Genomic DNA, 16,076 nt, shown 5'->3' on the forward strand with positions numbered 1-16,076 from the left:
ACTCTTCCTGACAGTCTTTCCCCTTCATCTTACTTGACCAGAGGCACATGAGGTAAAGATCATACAAGGCATAGCCTTCAGTGGCATTGAATGATGTGGATTCATGGAGCAAGGCCATACCTATGTGGGACATATTCTCAGTCTTCTCAGCAGGTATATAATACAATATTATAATAGGATAGGTGTTGAATTAGATTCTCTAACAGGTATATGAATGGTTGAATATTGCTGTATTTTAACACACTGAGCATACACTGTATACATGAAATAATAACTATGGATAATTCATGGGTCTAAATTGCAACTACTCCTCTGAATAAAGTTCTTTTTGTTATAAGACTATAGGATTGTTGTTAATAAACAAAAAGGATTTTTTTAAAAAAACAAACCCAGTCTCTTCAGTATTAACAAGAAATCTGTGCAAAGGTATCAGGTAACAGCCATTACTAGCTGAAGCAGACCTCAGCGACATTAAATAATATTAAATAATAATAAAGCACTTCCACTACTCGTGGTAGACTAAAATAGCAGAAGAAATCTGCCTGCCGCAAATAGTTTAGATGGAGCAAGTGGAAAAGGATAGAGCAGAGATGGGGAAACTGTGGCTCTCCAGATGCTATTGGACTCCAGCTCCTATCAGCCACAATTAGCATTGCCAATGGTGAGGGTTGATGGGAGCTGGAGTTCAGCAAGCAACATCTGAAGGTCCACAGGTTGCCCACCTTCATTACTGACCTTCAGGAAGAATTTGACAACGTTCCTGTTTACTGAGGTATTTGACAGCTGAAGGGGACTATCCCTGGCAACCTGAGGATCACTGGATGATAGAATGTTTTTAACTGGAATTGTTTTTTAGAATGTTTAAACTGTTGGGTTTTTTTAAGAATGCTTTTAAATTTGTTTTGTTGCTGCGTTTGCCACCCTGGGAGGACGGGCGGCATACACATTCAACAAATAAATAAATAAGGAAGAAACAAGGGAGAGAAAGTGAAGAAGGTTTGAAATGAAGCAAATGCTGTTTTTAATTTTCAACCGCTTGGGTTCGTTTCCTTTTGGGATGAGAGCTCAAGGGGGGGTTGACCAAGGATTCCCAGCAGAGTTTAGAGGAAAAGGGGGGGGCACCACGTACGTGTTCTGGGTAGACAAAGGGACAGCAGGGGAAAATGGCAGGAAAGAGTGGCAGCTGGGGACCGTTGGGACTGGTGGGGTGGAAGGCAAGCAGAGCCACTGAGAGGCAGAGCCATCAAATTCTAGGTTTGTCCCCATCTTCCTCCCTGCCGAGTTCTACAAGGGCAGCACTGAGAATAAGGGGGTGGAAGAAGCTGGCAGCCCGTGCCACCCCCTATGGGTTGTAAATAAGAAGGAAGGCAGGTGGGGGCTGGCTGGGGGCAAACTGAGATTGGTGGAGCAGTGCCCCATTGGCCCTAATGTACAAGCCTCCACTGGCAGGAAATCTTTGGCTGGTTACAGAAGATCTGGGGGATCAAAGGTCACAGAGGGGGAGGGGGTCTATCGGGAGATCCACTTTTTCCTTCTGCTTCTCTAAAACCTCCTTGTGCTCGCCAAGCTGCTGCTGCGGCTGCTGTCACCATTTTTGTTATTTTGGGGGACTGCTTGCTCGCCCAGGGCTCCATGCCAACCAGAACAGAATGTCATTATGAGAGGAGGCTGCTGTGAGCTGCCACCATCGCGGGGAATTTATCACTGCAAGCCTTGATCGTAATGGACTCCTTCACCAAATGACTTTGGATGAGCAAGACTTTGGCAGTGGGCTTGGAGACCTGCATGGCAATTATTATTAAACTGAGCGGCCGTGTAATAGAATTGGGGGCAGTGGGGGAGAGAAAGCGGAGGGAACATCACATTGGAACAAGCAGCAATTTCTCACAAAGCCCCACATGCAGAACTGCAGGGATTTGCTCCAAGTGTCCAGACTGCCCGACAGGCGGTTGGGGAAACGGGCGCTTCGAAGCATTGCTAATCCAGCAGCTGAGCTAACCAGGGAGGTCAATAATATCTCTGGGAAGTTGGCCGAAATAAATGAGAATGAATAGAAGAGGAGTCCTCATCAAACTGGCCCCCAAATGGTTTGCAGTTATCCTTCTGATGTCCCTTAGCTGTGTTAGAATATCCAGTACCTCCACTGGCATCAAACATACAGAGCTGGATTTTCTTTGACCAGTTTGTATGTATGGTCCCGTCTGCACTGTACTTGTAAAGCAGTATTATGCCACTTTAAACGGTCATGGCTTCCCCCAAAGAATCCTGGGGACTGTTGCTTGTTAAGGATGCTGAAAGTCGTTTGGAAAACCCTGTTCTCTCACAGAGCTACAATTTCCAGAGTTCCCTCAGAAGAGAGGCTGATTGCTAAACCACTCCAGGAATCGGAGCTCTGTGAGGGGAATAGGCAACTCCTTAGCAACTCTCAGCACCCTTCACAAGCCACAATTCCCAAGATGCTTTTAGGGGAAGCTGTGACTGATAATACGATATCAGGCTTTTAAAATTCTCCTAAATGGGGACCTCTGAAAACTGGACAACTCATGGAGAATAGGTCTACCACAGGGGTGGAGCACCACATTCCCATCTGGGCAACCTTCTGAGGGCCACATTCCAGTGGTGGGTGGAGCCAGAGGTGACAGCGGGCAGGGCAACTAATGTAAATTTTACAATATGTACAATTGTACAATAGGCTATTTCTACAGATACTCACACAGCCCTCTCCATCCTCCATCCTGGCAAGTGAGAGGCATGGTCAGAATTCAAGGACACGTTCCAGCCAGGCAGAAACATTCAGGGTGTGACAGGGCCAGTGAAGGGTGTGTCTTCGGAGAGTTCTGAGGGCCAGATAGGGAGGCCAGGAGGGCTACATTTGGCCCTGGGGCCAAGGGTTCCCCAACCTGACTTAGAGAAATGGAAGAGTCTATGTAACAAAGTATCCCATACACTGTGCTAACTGGAACTAATGACAGTTATAGTCCATGGCCATGTATCATACCCCACCATCCCATCCCATATATCCTGTGGAATGAGCCTTCTTAAGGCCAAGGGCTTCAAGCCCTGATGATGAAGAGATCAATAAGCTTTATTAGAAGCACTAATATCGGCAGATGTTCTCAAAGTTGCAACAATTCTCTGTTTTTCAAAACATCAATTTGAATGCACACCTGCATATCAAGACTTCTAGCCACCTGGCATGTAGGGTTTTACTGGCATACACAACAGTATTCTTAACACCTTTAAGTGAGAGATAAATTGAAACATTCCGCTTGAAAACCATCCATCTTCTTGATGGAAATCTGTTCTAATGGCACGCCATAGCATAGACCATTTATCAGAACTGCTCCATCCATCATGCCACATCAAGCAATGTGTTTGGCGGCCACGATGGCTGGATGATGAGCGTCCCAAACTGCACAAGGTAGGGATCGAAGCAATTGTTTATGCTTGCCCTAAAAGGGAGGCGGTGGCCAATCCTTTCACAAATGCTATTGATTTCTTATGAAGACATCAAGAATCAAGGCCACTCTCTTTTCCGAGACAAAGCTTGTCTGTTTTGATAAATATGAGGGAGGATTCTGGGCTTGTTACTTGACAACTCATTTCTTAAAATGCAAGATGATGTACAATGCAAACATGCTTGATTGAATGGCCAGGGAATTGTCCAAAACATTAAACCAATCCAAACAGTGGACAACAAAAACTCATCCAATCCAAACAGTGGACAGCAAAATCTTCTGTTGACTTTGATATTGGTATAAAATTACTTGGGGAAAATTCAGTGAGTAAGACCAGATGTAAGAGATGAAGAACCTTGTATCCTGAACAATGGGTTGTATGCAAGTAAGTTCTACTGAGAGTACACCCACTGAAATTAAGGTACCTAAATTAATAATCTCCATTAATTTCAGTTGCCCTATTCTGAATATGACTAGCACTGGATACAATCTAATCCATTATTATTAACCTAATATTTTGGGGCACCATATTTTTGACCAAGCTATAAGAATTCTCTATATCCAAATTCCATTAAAACTTCATCTCATACATCCAACATTCTGTCACGTTCAAGCACGACTGAGATTCGAAATCCCAAATGGGGGCTACACAAGTGGAAGGGATAAGGCTATGCAGATAGGAACTCATTCAGATCTCAATAAATCCCTTTTTTAAATTATTATATGTGTTAAAATAGTAATGTCCCACCTTTCCATCCCATAAAGTGGGGCACACATAGACACCTCAAGGCAGAGAGCTATACTCTGAGGTCATCTACACAGTGTTTTACTGTGTATCTGGTGCTACTTGCATCCCCTTTTAATTCGCATGGCTCACATGATGTTACTGGCAAACAGAAGCTATCACACAGTTTCCCCCCGTAAATCCATACCTCTAGGGCTTGCAGATGCTTTGCTCTGATGCTTTTAGGTGGGTATGTCAATTGTTCCCTCTCCACACCCACTCCCTCCTCCTCTTTTCATTTCATTTCCTGTGGGCTGAACAGAAACTTGTGCTTCTCTCTCGCATTCTGCAAGCTTTTTCTATGTTGCTGCAAACGGGTGCCTTTCTTTTCTTTTCCCCCCTAACATGCACAAAAGCATAACACTGCTCAAACAAAGATTTGTATTTCATCTGTATTGTACCAGTGAAAACACAAATAATCATACTTCCGGGTTGTTGCTTTTTTAAATGAAACTTACTGGTATAACAAACTGAGCATGCTCAGTTGCCAGGTAACGAGAGGGAGTGGAAATGTTAAATTAGAGGGCATGGTCTTTAGAAAACTGTGTGATGCTTTTCCTCAAGTGTGACTAGAAAACACCTTGTTTGCAGCTGGCATTGATCCCTTGCTGTAGAGTGTAGATGGTGCAAAGAGAAAATGGAGGTAATGACAGCGTCTTTAGCATGAAGTTATGCTCCCATGTGGATAAGCCCTCCTTTCAATTCTATGGGAGTTAAGTAAACAAACAGGTTCCAATCCAGGATACCTTTAAGAAATGACAAAACCCGGCACTGGGATCACCAGTAATATGTTTACCCCCCACTCCAGCAGCATCCCAGAGCATGCCCCTATGCCCTCCTTTATACAAGACAATGGTCACCACTCACTATGGGAAAAGTTAGAGATGCAGGAGAAAATTAATGCACAAACTAATGCAGAAATGTGTTGAACTGGACTTATCTGATTGGGGGAAAAGAAACTGAAATTAACAGCTTAATTTAGCCCCAGGAAAAATAAACTTTATTTGGGAACAGTGTTGGCAAAACATGTACCCGTCTGACATTGGACAGACCAACCTTCCAAGAAAGGCACAGAAGCACTTTGCCCCCTCTCTACCTGTCCCTGCAATATCTCCACACAGCAGGCATTTTGTGATTCCTACATATAAAAAGCACTCCCCACCAAAAAAAGGGCAACCATCTGCCCTGCAATAGTGTTACTCAAATCTTTGTCAGATCTTTAATCACTTCCACCAGTAGAGAAGCCCCCCCACATCTCCAGCATTCACTCCTCACAAGCCACTGAAGCCCCACCAGCACTATACATTCAAAGCAATATCATGCCACTTTAAACTGTTGTGGCTCCCCCAAAGAACGCTGGGAACTGTAGCATGTTAAGGGTGCTGAGAGTTCTTAGGAGACCCCTCTTCCCCTTATGGAGCTACAGTTCCCAGGGTGGCTTTACAATCAATCACTCTTCCTGGGGAACTCGGGGAACTGTAGCTCTGTGAGGGGAACAGGGACACCCCTACCAGTCTACAGTTCCCAGGATTCTTTGGGGAAAGCCATGATTGTTTAATCATAGTGCTTTAAATATAAATGGAGCCTGACTCCATAAAGCCCCTGCCCTGGAAGTACAGAACTCAGATGCGGCCATGACAGGGAACGACTCAGGGATGGGGGGCTTTCACTTGTTGTTCTGAACACTTTCAGAAGCATCTGTTTAGCAGGCCAGTCCCAAAGGAAGCTCCAGGAGCTGCCTAGATGACAGTCTCGAGCAACCTTTTTGCTTTCTTTTGGCACCTACTGAAGATCTTGCTCTTTCAGAAAGCCATTTAAGTAGAGACGTTTATCCCAGTCTGCATCTGTGCAGAAATTGTTTTTAAGATATTTTTAAGATGTTTTATTGTTTGATCACTTGTTGTTTGATGCCCTGGACTCCTTTGGGAGGAATGGCATTATTATTATTAAAACTGTTGTTGCTATGATGATGATGATGATGATATTATTATTATTACTATTATTATTATTAAAATTCCTTGGGAGGAAGGGTGAGATATTATTGTTGTTGTTATTGTTATTATTATTATTATTATTAATCATCATCATCAACTCCTTTGGGGGGAAGGGTGAGATATTATTGTTATTGTTATTAATCATCATCAACAACAACAACTCCTTTGGGAGGAAGGGTGAGATGATGATGATAATGATAATGATAATAATAATATCTCACCCTTCCTCCCAAAGGAGTTGATGATGATGATTTTCTCACACTAAGAGGGCACTACAAAGAGGTGCATGAAATAGCCACCATGCCTGAGACATGGCAGTTGCTAAGTAGCGATCTGCTTATTTGTGTCAGCTGCCCCCATTTGAGACTCAGTTCCTGGCGGCTGGAAGGGGTGAAGCTGAGGTGAGGGCAATCTAGCGCAGGGAAGAGAGTCACAAATTCCCCCTTGTCATTCAATCAGGCTGCATTCAGACAGCAGTTTGTTCCATTTCCCTGATGATTCCTTACCTGATCATTTCTGTTGATAATTTATTTGATTTTTCACATGACATAAAAGTTACTTTGGGAAATCTAGCAGAATATAGTAAAGTTTAGCGCTCATTTCCTGTGTTCATTGTTTCCAGAAAAAAAGCCATTAGCAATCCCAGTTCTTTCCTGTAGTTCTTTCCTGTAGTTTTCATGGAGGAATCATGGGGAACAGAAGTGTGCATGTGTGGAAACAGTGGGGGAGTAACGACATGTCCAATGACGTTCATTGTTGTGTCACACCACGCCTGCTGATGTGAATGAAATTTAACGCGACATGGCGGTGGATTGGTCAAAAAGCCACAGTTCCATAATGCAACAGCTCCTGCAGTGTGAAAGGATCATTAGAAATTGGGACAGACACACAGCCATTATAATCAGTAAAACTAACACAATAATAACACCTCTGCTGCAGCCCTAGTGGGCAAGCCTGACCGGGAAGCTATTATAGTGGGGTCAGGAAGTTATCATGTCACTTGCTCTCACCAATAGCTTCCTTGCTGGTCTGTCTGGTCTTGGTGTAGGTACCTCGCTGTAGACCAGAAGTGAGTGGTGGTACACAGGCTGGATTCCCCCCTCCTCACATTCCTCAGGGCCCAAGTTCAGGGTCCACCATTTGAAGCCAAATGTCCACTTCTGCCAACCCTGTCTGAGACAGAGGTCACCAGCAGTCAGAGCAGGGATTGAGCCAGCCGACTGGCAGAGCAGGAGAGCTGTCCAGGGCAATCCCAGGGTGGATTACCAAGGGCCACATGAGAAGCTTCCTTGCTAAGATGTTGTACCAGCAACTGACAGACAGAGACAACGGAGATTACTCAGAGCCGGCCCTATCATTAGGCAGAGCGAGGCAGCAACCTCAAGCAGCTGACATGGAATGTCATGAAAGGGCAGCAAAGTGTTTGGCTGCATTCACACCAGACATTTATTCCACGATTATTCCACTTTAAATAGTCATGGCTTCCCTCAAAGAATCCTGAGAATTCCAGTTTGTGAAGGGTACTGAAAGCTGTTAGAAGATTCCTGTTCCCCTCAAAGAGCTACAATTCTCAAGAGGTTTCTGGGAAGAGGAAATGAAAGTTAAACCACCCTGGCAAATTGTAGCTCTGTGAGGAGAACAGGGGTCTCTTAACAACTCTCAGCACCCTTCACAAACTACACTTCCCAGGATTATATTATATATATATAATATGGCAATATAAAAAAATAGGAAGCTACCATACAACAAGCAGACCATTGCTCCATCTAGCCTAGTATTGCCAACACTGACTGGCAGTAGCTCTCTAGGATTTCAGACAGGAGTCTTTCCCAACCTTACCTGGAGATGCCAGGGATTGAACCTGGGACCTTTTGCATGGAAAGCAAATGCGATACCATTGAGCTATGGCCCCTCCTGACGAAGGATTCGCCTGCTAAATGCCTTCAGAAGATATAAATATTATGTTTAAATAATGTTTTCAACCAGAGAATTCCAAGGATTATGCCAAAGGCTAGCAAAGATAGAATCTAACACACATTTTTATCATATACAACATTTTGGCTACATGAGATCAAAATTCTTCCTCTGTTTATTTGAAGCACCTGAAGTTCCTTTTTCAATAACAGAAAGTTCACTTCTAAATTTGACCCAGCACTGATTAGGAAATATGGATGTAATTTAGGGTTAATTGCTGGAACAGAGCAATTTGTGCACTTGCTCGTCATTGTACATTAAGAACTTTTCTCAAACTATTTAAAAAAAAATCACACCAATAGATTCAACAGGTCTGGAATTTTAAAAGGCTCTTTAATAATCTGATACTCAGGGTCAAAGGGATCCCAACTGTCATACTTTTAAAAAATGTATTCGACGATGTCTAATTTTTAAAATACTAATTGTAATAGGTAATGCAATGCAGGAATGCTGTCTACGGTCTGTAATGGCTCAAGGTTTACTCTCTTTGGGGACCCCAAAATCTAATTCAAGCATGTTTTTTCTTCAACTCAGCACCTCCTGGAGGTATGAATGTAAAACCAAACGAAAGAAATTGAGTTGTTTATATCCTCTTAACTGCCGCATCAACATGAAACTGTCATTGTTTTGTTAAATTAGAGGTTTTAACACATAGGAGTAATTTAGACCCTCAATACTTTGGAGATTCTGTGGCTCTGGCTTCTCCACCAATCACTTTAATTGGGTCAAATATATCCAGATAGGTGCGAATTTCGAAGGTTGGCTGTGTGTCGGTTCTCATATTGTTTCGGTAAGTGCAAATTTGATTGATTCAGCTTTAAATGAGAACTGATTTGAATTTCTCCCTTATTCTTACTCCCCACCCCATTTAATATGATCTGCACCAATTCATTTAGAAAATATAAGGACCTGAAAAGGAGCTCCAAAAATAGAGGTGCTGTAGGAAACCCTGTAAAGCTGCCTTGGTGATGCAACCTAGAAAATTCACCCTAACCTACTGTAAGCAAGAAAAGGCAGAAACTTCTAGAGAGCCAGCTGCACAAACTCTTAACTGACAGATTGGCAACACCAATAAGCAATGCTAATAATAAATATCAGCAGCTTCCTTTCAACCTTGAGCCTGAATGATCATTATCTTACCAGATCTTCCAAGACAGCCAGAAAAAGAGATTGCTCCTTGATCTCCCTTGACCAAAACCAAAACAAAAAAAAATGAACCCAATCACACTGTGTCCTGGTAGCAACACTGCTGCTCCAGCTACTCCTTTGTTTTCATGGCTGCACAAGAAATGCAGCCTGGCTAATATGATCACAATATGTGAGATGCCAGAGTATTTCTGTGATTTACAATATGCCTAATGAGGAAATCCGATGAAGAGGTTTGTTGTCTACCATAAAACCAGATGGATGTAAGCAGTGATTAGAAGCAATTAACTCCATGCTGCACTAAATAACTTTCCTTCATTAAAGAACTCCCCCACCACTATCACCACTACCCTGTTGAGAGGTAGGGAAGAAAGCAGCACAAAGGGAGCACTCTGGGTGATTTCTCAGGATGCTGACCTGTTTGACTTGTCATCACCCAGGCTGAAATGGTCCTCAGCAGCACAGTAAAGCACAAGCAAAAGGAGCGAGGGTTAGTTTGTCAAAAGAGAGATGCTGAGGGTCACACCTGCCTCAAAGGATCTCGTATCTGAATTCCACGAGCGTGGAAATCAAATGTAGTTCTCCAGTGGTCAGGAAAGGGCTCTGCATATGCTCAGAGGTATCAAACTGTTCTGCCAGATGGTAGCCACAGATAATATCACCAAATGCAACACACACATACTGTACCTGGCCCCTAATTTACTTATTTATTCATTTATCTTCCCCACCCTTAAGGTCCCAGGGCAGGTTAGAACAACACAATAGGGATGGGGTGCACTGCCTAGGTCCAATCCCCTTATATTCCAATAGTCCATTGTTCATTTCTGATCTACATTTTTTTGTTCCTGCTTGCTTTGGCACTCGCTGATTCGATCCGCTGTTTGTTTTTCTTGGTGGTGAAAAAAATTACGTAATTTCTAATATAAATGCTTGTGTAAATCCATGGAAGCTAATGGATAACAGTGATTGTCATTACGAAGATAATTACGTAAAATTGAGGGGGGAAATTCGGGGGGGAGCCGTGATGATTACAGCCATGGCCTGCACCAAGAAATCAGTGCTGGTCTGAAAAGACAGCAGACTGTCTTTTTGACTGTTAGTCAAAATCCAGTGCTAAGTCCAATTTAGTGGATATTCTCCCCATCCCTACAATACAATATACAATTGTAAAAACAGATAAAACTGCTACCATTATAAAACTAGTAAAACCATCCCAACTGGAACAGAACACTATAAATTCAACAGAACACAAAACAAAATACCTTAACTGTCAAAGGTCAGGGTAAAGAGGTGTGTCTTCAGCATACCGGGAAAGCTCTGCATCTGTGTTAGAATTGCTTTCAATAAGTCTTTTAATATCTTTAACCCTTTAAAAAATATATGTTTTTTAAAAAAAATTTAATGTTTTAACGTTGTTTTGTTTTTAATGTATTTTAAGGTCTTTTTATGATGTTTTCAGTGTTTCTGTTTGCCGCCCTGGGCTCCGGCTGGAAGGAAGGGTGGGGTATAAATAAAATAACAAGTAAGTAAATAACTAAATAAAGCTGTGTACAATAAAGACTCTAGATGCATCTTGTGGGTAAGGAGTTCCACACCTTAGCAGAGCTTGGAAAAGTTACTTTTTTAAACTACAGCTCCCATCAGCCCCAGCCAGCATGGACACTGGATTGGGCTGATGGGAGTTGTAGTTCAAAAAAGGAACTTTTCCAAGCTCTGCATCTCAGGGGCTGCCACAGAAAAGGATCTCTTCCAAGTTGCCACTCCACTCACTTCTGATGGTGGCAGAATTCCAAGAGAGCCTCCTCTGCAGTTCCTAACACTTGAGAAGGTTGGTAGTGATGGAGCTAAGCCACGCTTTGTGAATGTCGTCCGAACCAGAGGTTGTGGTTATACTTTCTCCTCACTAACCCCAACCTGTAGCAAAGAACAAATCTCAGATACATCTCGTGATTAGCGAGGACTAGGGATGCAAAAGTTTGCCAGTTTTGGTTCTCTCTCATTTTTGTAATCTTAAATTCAATTCTTCACATTTCTACAGCAATTTGTGATTTTTTTTAAAAAAAACCTTATGAAAATTCTTCAGCATTTTAGTGCAAATTTCTTCTAAGAAACATGCTTTTGTATGGAGATTTGACTAATGTACACATTTTGCATGCAGTTTCTCCTAATACGATGCATTTTGTATGTTATTTTAATTAATATATTCATACATTTTTACCCAGTATATGCATTTGTGTAAACATTGCTTCATTAGCAAACTGCATCGCAAAATTCAGATACGTGCAAATTACTAAGGATGCCTGTGTTTCAGTTCTCAAATTGTTTTAGAAAGTGCCAATTTGATCGATTCAGGGTTTAGATTCAGCTTTAAATGTGATTTTCTCCCCCAACCTTAGTGAGGAGAAAGTCCCAGTTCATATGCCACACTAAGCCAAACCTTCGCTTGGCTCAGCATGGCACAGGAGCAAAAAGGCCCAGAAAAGAGCAAGCTCCTCTCTAGGAGCTGGTATGTTCACACGGTGTCACTAAACCGAGGTTTGGCTTAGAGAATCATGCAAAATAGGCCAATATTTTCTAAAACAGACTGCTGATAGAGTTGGCTGCTAATTCATTCTCTGTATTACCAAAGCAAGCTGTGGGTACTTTTGCTTATCTAGCCAAAATTGTACCATCCACGTAGAAGAGGGAGGTCACATCCACACCATACCTTTAAAACCCATTTAAAGGATGCAGCTCTCTCAAAGAATCCTGGGGATTGTAGTTTACCCCTCACAGAGCTACAATTCCCAACATCCTGAACAAACTACAGTTCCCAGGATTCTTTATGGGAAGCCATGTGCTTGAAATGTATGGTGTGGGTGTGACTGGATTGTCATCCCTAGGTTTGCAGAAGTACCAAAACTCTTAAGGGGAAACCTCAACAGTGTCCAATGAGAGCTGAGCATGCTCAGTGGTCATGGAATGCTAACTGTTGGGAGTAGGGAAGGAAAACCAGGGGAGACAGGAAGTAGAATCATTGAAATCCTGTACAATGGCACTCCTGGTCAGTCTCCTCCAGTTCGAACCCCATGACCGTATATGTGAAATTAAGATGTTTTGCTCCCATATGCATAACTTGACACTTATTTACATTGAATTGCATTTGCCATTTTACTGCCCATTCAATCAGTTGGAAGAGGTCCTTTTGGAGCTCTTTGCAATCTCTTTTTTGTTGTAACAACCCTGAACAATTTAGTATAATCAGCAAAGTTGGCCACCTCACTGCTCACCCGTACCTAGGTCATTTATGAACAAGTTAAAAAGCACAGGTCCCAATACCAGTCCTGGGGGGAGACTGTGTATATGTGTATATTAGGGGGAAAGCACACATAAACATTCATATATTCGTTTATTTATTTATTTATTTATATCCCGCCCTTCCTCCCAGCAGAAGCCCAGAGCAGCAAACAGAAGTGCTAAAAACACTTTGAAACATCATAAAAACAGACCTTAAAATACATTAAAACAAAACATTAAAAACATTTTTTTAAAAGCTTTAAAAACATATTTTTAAAAAGGGTTAAAAACATTATTAAAAAAACATATTAACAAGCAATTCTAACACAGACGCAGACTGGGATAGGTCTCAACTTAAAAGGCTTGTTGAAAGAGGAAAGTCTTCAAAAGGCACCGAAAAGATAGCAGAGATGGCGCCTGCCTTATTAGTGAAAATAACATATAAAAACGTGTTTTAGTTGGAGAAATTGTTTGCAAAAAATGTGTCTATAAGGAAACATGAGCACTGAAAATGTGGTGATGGGGTTAGAATGTCTGACTGGGACCTGGGAGACCAGGGTTCAAATCACCCCCCGGTGATTTGGCTCACTGGGTGACCTTGAGCCAGTCACTGTCTCTCAGCCTCCTAAACTATCTTGCAGGGTTGCTGTGGGGATAAAACTGGCAGGGGGAGAACCATGTATGTCACTTTGAGCTGCTTGAAGGAAAGGTGGAATATAAATGTAGTAAAATAATCAAATAATTTGTCCCAAAACAGAATTTAAACTTTTATTTTGTCTCAATATATGCACTTTTAAGTCTATTTTATCCTAAAATACGCAATTTTTAAAAAAATGCATTTGGGTACATTTTTGAGCAAAGAACTGTCTTGTAAAATTCAGAGAAGTGCAAAATCAGAAAGGCAATTAACATTCCAATTCAAGCTTTAGTCTGGGAAGTATACATCAGGTCAGTTCACACTGGAATTAAAAGAAATTTGATTTTTCAAGCGCCCCTAGAAAGAAGAGAAGCAGGCAGATGTGATCCTGACTGGAGGATGAAGGACAGCTTGCAAAGGGAAACAGGAACATGGGAAGCTGCCTTATACTGAGTCAGACCATTGATCCATCTACCTCAGTATTGTCTACACTGGCTGGCAGCAGCTCTCCACGGTTTCAAGCAGGGAGTCTTTCCCAGCCTTCTTGGAGATGCTGGGGATTGATCCCAGGACCTTCTGCGTGCAAAGCAGATGCTCTGCCCCTGAGCTATGGCCCTACAGGCCTGGGCACCAGAACTAGAAGGTGGGAGGGCACCTCTAGGTTGGTAAAAAAAAGCTAGTTATATACACCAGGGTAGCCAACGTGGTGCCCTCCATATGCTGCTTTATTTATTTATTTATTTATTAAATTTATATCCCGCCCTTCCTCCCAGTAGAACTGCTGTTGGACTACAACTGGGCTCCTGCTGGGAGGAAGGGCGTGATATAAATCAAATAATAATAAAATAAATAAATGAACTCTCATCAGCTCCAGCCGGCATGGCCAATGCACAGGGATGATGGGAGTTTGCAGTAGTGACAGGGGAGACATTTGATTCAGATTGCATTTAAAGCTGAATCTATCAAATTCACACTTTCCGAAACACAGCCATCCTTCGAAATCTGCACTTATCCAAATTTTGCAATGAAGTTCTCCAACCAAGCAATGTTCACAAAAATGCACACGTTAAGGGAACGTGTGCACAAAACGAATATACTGGTGAAAGTAACATACAAAAATGCATTCTGTTGGGATAAATTGCTTGCTAAAATGTGCACTTTAGTCAAAGGTGGCTGGTGTGTGTGTGCGTTCTGCCACCTTTAACTTCTGGGGGTTGCATCACAGATGTCACATGACCCCCTGCAGTAGTGGTCATGTGCTTCCCCTCCCATGTCCCGTAACGTCTTTGCTCCTTTACCAAACAAAGCTGGCTTGAAGGATATGATGTGATTATATTGTTCTTCCATGTAAACTCCTGTGACTTTGGGAGAGATTGGGGGATGCTTGTGTGTGTGTGTGTGTGTGTACACAAGCATGGCAAGGAGGTTTCCGAATGCTTTGAAACAAGACGTTATTAACTAATTTTACTTTTAATCTTCACTTTTGCGGCAGAGTGAGCCATTCAGCCATCACATCTTCTGAATGTTCCTTGCTGCTTTCAGGAAAGCATATTGGGGCAGAGCTTGCCAGCTGTCTGCTTCCTTTGCCTTCTGCTGTCATTATCCTAAGGCACCACCCTGCCTTCTGGCCTTCCAGCTTCGGGGGGGGGAGAGAGGAGGAGGAAGGGAGAGTTGCTCACTCTTACACACATATCACACAGCAGGGGAGAGACTGAATCCAGTTATATGGGCACATGATAGATGTCGTCTATTTTCTCTTCCTTCGTCCATTTATTTATCCCTATATATCCAACACCGTCTCTCTCCCCACACACACACCTTTCTTCCCATCACACACTCATGCACATTCATTGACTTTTTTTTCATCTCTCCCTTTTTCTCTATATAATAGGAAACATGTGACAGGTGGAGATTTAAGCAGGCAGGCATAGGGTACAAAAAGCCAGAGAAGGAGATTTTTCTGAATGCCCGGCATCCTGTAGATCAGGGGAGCCCACTTGAACATTGCTGAGGGTCTTGGCGGACTACTTTATGATTTCCCCTGCTTGTTGTAGCAATTGTAATGTCCTGTGTTAAATGCTGCATGGTTTTAACATGTATTTATATTAGTTATTTTATTTCTTATATTGAGTTACAGTTTGTACTCCATAGAATTCAAATTGCAATACAATGAAATGCAATTGCACTGGCTATCTATTAGCTACCAGGCTAAGTTCTGGTTTTGGTGTGCAAAGCCCTATGCAGCTTGGGATCAGGATACCTGAAATATCGTCTTACCCCTTATATACCCAGCAGATCACTGTGTTCTGCTGGTGAGGGCCTCCTGCAGATGCCATCTTATCAGGAGGTCCATTCTGCACAACACAGGAAGTGGACCTTTGGTGTAGTGGCACCTACCCTTTGGAATTCATTCCTCTTAAATATTATTAGACAGGTGCCGTCTCTGTTGTCTTTTCAGCACCTACTGAAGACCTTCCTCTTTCAACAAGCCTTTTAAGCAGAGACTTTATCCCAGTCTGTGTCAGAATTGCTATTTAAGATGTTTTTAAAGCTTTTTTTAAAAAAAGATGTTTTAAAGCTTTTTAAAAAAAAATGTTTTTGATGTTTGTTTTAATATGTTTTTAAGGACATTTTGTGGTAATATATTTTACAGTCTGTTTTTATTATGTTTTAGAGTGTTTTTAGTGCTTTTGTTTGTCGCCTTGGGCTCCTACTGGGAGGAAGGGTGGGATATAAATCTAATAAATAAATAATAATAAATAAATAAATATAAGAAACAAAAGAAGCAATGTAAATGTAATTCAAAA

This window comes from Rhineura floridana, chromosome 9, assembly GCF_030035675.1.
Source record: "Rhineura floridana isolate rRhiFlo1 chromosome 9, rRhiFlo1.hap2, whole genome shotgun sequence".
Lineage (NCBI taxonomy): Eukaryota > Metazoa > Chordata > Lepidosauria > Squamata > Rhineuridae > Rhineura > Rhineura floridana.